The following is a 6000-nucleotide window of genomic DNA, read 5'->3' as shown; positions in this document are numbered from 1 at the left end:
GTTGCTATGGGGTATGTCCATATGACAGCTGAGGAATACGAGGAAAGTCAATGAGTTTATCAGATGACTAAGCCCAAATGAAACAGTAAGAAAATTTAAATGAAAGCAGGATACATGGCTTGTGAAATGTAAATGTCAACAGTCACTCAGTGCAGAGGTTGAAGAATGGGTCAGGTATTTTAGCATGTAATGAAGAGATATATGTTCAAAGAAGAGATACATGTTTAAATTATGAAAAAATCCCAGATAAATAGTAAAACATCCAACATGGATTATCCCACAAAACCAATTAAGAGTCAAGAGTGGACACTGGACTGCTGGAAAATGATGCCGAAGAAGTGATAATGAGGAATAAAGAAATGGCAGAGGAATGGAATAACATTTTTGCATCAGTCTTCACAGTGGAAGACACCAGCAACATGCCTGAAAGTTAGTGGAGTGGCTATTACTAATGAGAAGGTGCTAGGGAAGCTGAAAGGGCTGAAGGTGGATAAGTCACCTGGACCAGATGGACTGCACCCTAGGGTTCTGAAAGAGGTGGCTTTAGAGATTGTGGAGATATTAATAGTGATATTTAAAGACTCACTAGAGTCACGAGTGGTTCCAGATGATTGGAAAATTGCCAATATCACCCTGTTGTACAAAAACGGAGCGAAGCAGAATAGCGGAAATTATAGGCCGGTTAGTCTGACTTAGTGGTTGGTAAGATTTTAGAGTCCATTATAAAGTCAAGTCAAGTCAAGTCAAGTCAATTTTATTTGTATAGCACATTTAAAAACAACCCACGTTGACCAAAGTGCTGTACATCTGATTAGGTTCCAATGGAAAAAAAATGAAACATACAGTAGCACGCAAACAGTTCACAGCGCCTCCTCAATGAGCCTCAAACGCTAGGGAGTAGAAATAGGTTTTGAGCCTGGACTTAAAGGAGTCGATGGAGGGGGCAGTTCTGATGGGTAAAGGGATGCTGTTCCACAGTCTAGGAGCTGCAACCGCAAAAGCGCGGTCACCCCTGAGCTTAAGCCTAGACCGCGGGATAGTGAGTAGCCCCAAGTCGGCCGACCTGAGGGACCTGGAGTTAGAGAGGGGGGTTAGAAGATTTTTGATGTAGGGGGGGGAGTGTCCATTTAGGGCTTTATACGTGAATAGGAGGAGCTTGAAGTTGATTCTGTACCGTACAGGGAGCCAGTGGAGAGAGGCCAGAATCGGGGTGATGTGGTCCCTTTTACGGGTACCCGTCAGGAGTCTCGCTGCGGCGTTTTGGACCAGTTGCAGGCGGGACAGGGAAGATTGGCTGATCCCAGTGTATAGGGAGTTGCAGTAGTCTAGGCGGGAGGAAATGAAAGCGTGAATGATTTTTTCTGTGTCGTCGAATTGGAGGAAAGGTTTGATTTTAGCTATGGTTCGAAGTTGGAAGAAGCTGGCTTTTACCACAGCGTTGACTTGCTTATCAAATTTTAATGCAGAGTCAAATATCATGCCGAGGTTTTTGACATGCGGTTTGACTAGGCAGGATAGACTTCCAAGACTGCCTGTTATCAATTTGATGGAGTCGGGGGGGCCGAATAGGATGACCTCAGACTTGCTCTCATTTAATTGGAGGAAGTTCTGTGCCATCCAACATTTTATGTCCTCAAGGCAGTGTGAGAGGCTGTTTAAATTTGACTGGTTGTTGGGTTTCAGGGGGAGGTAAAGCTGAGTGTCATCGGCATAGCAGTGGAAAGAAATGCCGTGCCTTTGAATGATTTGGCCAAGGGGGAGCATGTATAGAGAGAAGAGAATGGGGCCTATGATGGAGCATTGTGGAACTCCGCAGGAGAGGCTAGCTGGAGCAGAGGAATAACTGCCTATGTTGATGGCGAAACTCCTATCTTTGAGGTACGAAGCGAACCAGCTCAGGGCAATGCCATCAATGCCAACCGCGTACCGGAGACGGTCAATAAGGATGGTGTGGTCCACTGTATCGAATGAGGTTACATGTATCGAAGGATGAGGTTACGGAGTACTTAGAAGTTCACGATAAAATAGGCCAAAGTCAGCATGGCTTTGTGAAGGGGGGAAGGTCTTGCCTGACGAATTTGCTGGAATTCTTTGAAAAAGTAAATAGCAGGACAGACAAAGGAGAGTCAGTGGATATTGGTTTACCTAGATTTTCAGAAACTCTTTGATAAGGTTGCTAGGAAGATGAGAGCCCATGGTATTAGATACTAGCATGGATAGCAGGTTGGCAGGATGGCAGAAGGCAGAGTGGCAATGAAGAGGGCTTTTTCGGGTTGGCTGCCAGTGACGAGAGGAGTTCCGCAGGGGTCGGTGCTGGGGGCGCTGCTCTTCACGTTGTATATTAATGGGTTTGGATGAGGGAATTGAAGGCTTTGTGGCCAAGTGTCCAGATTCATATGAAAATAGGTGGAAGGGCGGGTAGTGTAGAGAAAGCAGGGACTCTGCAGAATGACTTGGACAGGTTGGGAGAGCGGGCAGAGAGGTGGCAGATGGAGTATAGTGTAGCAAAATGTGGAGTCATGTATTTTGGTAGGAGGAATAAAGTCATGGACTATTTTCTAAATGGGGAGAGAATTCAGAAATTGGACATGCAAAGGGACTTGGGAGTGTGGGTGCAGGATTCGCAAAAAGTTAATTTGCAAGTTGAATCGGTAGTAAGGAAGGCAAACGCAATGCTAGCATTTATTTCAAGAGGGCTAGAAAACAAAAACAGGGACGTAATGCTGAGGCTCTATAAGGCACTGGTCAGGCCACATTTAGAGTAGTTTAGTTTAGAGATACAGAGCTGAAACAGGTCCTTCGGCCCACCGAGTCCGCACCAACCAGTGATTCCTGTGCATTAACACTATCCTACACATAATAGGGACAATTTACGATTATACAAATCCAATTAACCTACAAACCTGTACATCTTTGGACTATGGGAGGAAACCGAAGATCTCTGAGAAAACCCACTCTGGTCACGGGGAGAACGTACAAAGGATCGAACCCAGGTCTCCGGCGCTGTAAGGCTGCAACTCTACCGCTCTGCCACCATGCGGAGTAGTGCGAGCAATTTTGGGCACCATATCTGAGGAAGGATGTTCTGGCTCTGGAGAGGGACCAGAGGAGGTTTACAAGAAATATCTCAAGAATGAGTGGCTTAATATCTGATGAGTGTTTGACGACACTGGGCCTGTACTCGCTGGAGTTTAGAAGGATGAGGGGGACATCATTGAAACCTACCGAATAGTGAAAGGCTTGGATAGAGTGGATGTGGAGAGGATGTTTCCACTAGTGGGAGAATCTATGTCTAGAGGTCACAGCCTCAGAATTAAAGGACGTTCCTTTAGGAAGGAGATGAGGAGGAATTTCTTTAGTCAGAAGGTGGTGAATCTGTGGAATTCCTTGCTACAGAAGGTTGTGGAGGCCGTCAATGGATATTTTTAATGCAGAGATAGGTAGATTCTTGATTAGTATGGGTGTCAGGGGTTATGGGGAGAAGGTAGGGGAATGGGGTTAGGAGGAAGAGATAAATCAGCCCCTATCACTCATGACCTTATGACCTAAGTTACAGCTATTGCACAGAAGCAACTTTAAGGGGAGTCTCGGCCTCTGTCTTTTGTTTGTAGGAAAACAATGTTTGATTCCTCTCGAAGCCAACTTCCGGCTGCATAGAAATGGTTCTCTGCACAAGGCAAAAGCAGAATTCAGTAGAATCAAGCAACATTAAGACCTAAGAGAGTAGCAACGATGACTTTCATTAGAAAAGAAACAATAAAAGTACAGTAAGTGATGTACTCTTCATAGGCTGCGTATTACACGGGAAGCAAAATCCTAGGAATAATATGCCACATCTATTGTGGCATTGGAGAAGGTTCTGCAGAATCGCGCCCAAAACTATGTAAATATCATTTGACTCGTTCCTGTGTTTTCCATGGTACTTCTGATGATATTACAGGGAAAGAATTCACATAATATTTTATCCCCATTGTTTAGTAGGAGCCTGGTATGAGGAGATTTTTTTTGTATCAAATTGTGCTGATTATGCTCAATGAGTTCTCAGTTTTGACACTGTTTATAAAACATGGTGTATTTACTAGAGCCAACCTGAGTGTGAACCGAAATAAATTCCCCAAACAACAGATGATAGAAATTTTTTAACTGATTGAAATAACATAAATGTTATTCAGAATTTTCATGTAAGCAGTCTAAAAATCGCAATATGGTAATGTGATCAGCAAAATGTTTGGCTGTTGTACAGCATCTGAGAAAATGCAGTTTTCTACATCAGAAGTCAGTTAAATTGTAAGGACACTGTATGATATATGTATTCTTCGCAGAAGGAAGGAAGGGAAAAACAATTATTTTATATAGCGTCTCATTGCCCTCCTAAGAACTGCCAAAGTATTTCACATAAAATCAATGACCTCGATGTCATCATTGTTGATTTGCGGGCCAAATCAAATGTAAAAACTTTTGCATTCTGATTAAGACAAAGGTATTCCACTTTTCTTAACCTTGACACTAACCTACTGTAAACCTGTCTACATACCCTTCATAAATAATTCTGAGTTTCAGACTGACTGGTCCATTGTCGGAACCTATTTTGTCATCGTCAGAAACTTTATGAGGTTTGATTTGCATCGTGAAAAGTCAACTCTGCTCTTTGAATGTTTTCAATTGACGGTTCTGTTGAATTATTATTTTTGCAGGAAACCCATTCTACTTCAACATTCTGTACTGATAAATGTCTGAAGAAGGGTCTCGAACCCGAAACGTCACCCATTCCTCTCCAGTGATGCTGCCTGTTCCGCTGAGTTACTCCAGCTTTTTGTGCCTATTAAAGGCTACCTTGTTTAGCATTCTGTTCAACAAAGCTTTCTATCATCCAATTGCAAAAACAGTGGTAGTAAATGTAATCAAAAATGTATAGGTTCTGATCTTGCTGGTAATGTTCCACTACCTGTAAATGTTGCCCATGGGTTCCTGCAAACAAGATTTTACCTGTTGGAATGTGGAGGCCTTATTTTGCTGATCTGAAGTGTGCTGGACTCTAGCAATGAGGATTGAGGAATCATTGGATCTCCAAATTGTGTTGAAGAAGTCTGATCCAAAACATTCCAGAATTCTCTGCCAGCTGTCCAAACTGTAAGGAGATTTGATTGAATATCTTTGGTATTTAGGAACATTTAAGAAGTGGTGAAAAGTAAATGAACAACATTATCCCACTACTACTGACTTCTTCCTGCACACCTCACCAATTATACTGGCTACCACGCAGTGAAAATAATATTAAAGATTATTAACACAATAGATGTCCCGAAATGGCCATACACTGGTCTTAAACCTGATAACTCCATTCAATAAACATAAACGTGAAAAACAGAGTCATTTCTGCTCCATCCATATTATCTCATACATCCCTCATCCAAATCTGAACCATATACAATCTCTTAGGAAATGGTGACATCCTGGTCAATTCAGGAAAACCTTGAGAAACTGACTTTCTCAGTCAATCAAGGCAGCTCGGTGTTGCCTTTCTGTCTTTACCATAGCCAAACCAAACTGTAAATAGCCATTTATCCAGAAGAAAATGTAAGTTTTCAGTATTCATGGCATTCTTTGAAAGAATTATCTTTGTTAATATTGGGCTATCGCAACATGACTACATGGACTTCAAGAGACTGGTGATGGCACATATTAACTCCAACTTCCAGCCAACCTTGATTCCACTGCAGTTTATTTACTGTCACAACAGGCCCAGAGTAGATGCCATCCCCCGGTCCAAAACACATCTCTGAGCACCTAGACTACAAGAACTCCTACATTAGACTCATATTTATCGACTGTACCGCTATCTTCAACAACACAATCTCATCCAAACTCATCTCCAAACTGGTGGACATAGGAATCAGTCCCCTCCTCTGCCACAGGATCATCGATTTTCTGACCTACAGAGCACAATCAGTGAGGATAGGTGATAATACCTCCTTCACAATAATTCTCAGCATCGCTTCC

Source organism: Rhinoraja longicauda, chromosome 1 (assembly GCF_053455715.1).
Source record: "Rhinoraja longicauda isolate Sanriku21f chromosome 1, sRhiLon1.1, whole genome shotgun sequence".
In the NCBI taxonomy this organism is placed as follows: domain Eukaryota; kingdom Metazoa; phylum Chordata; class Chondrichthyes; order Rajiformes; family Arhynchobatidae; genus Rhinoraja; species Rhinoraja longicauda.
This window is presented reverse-complemented; position numbering follows the sequence as displayed.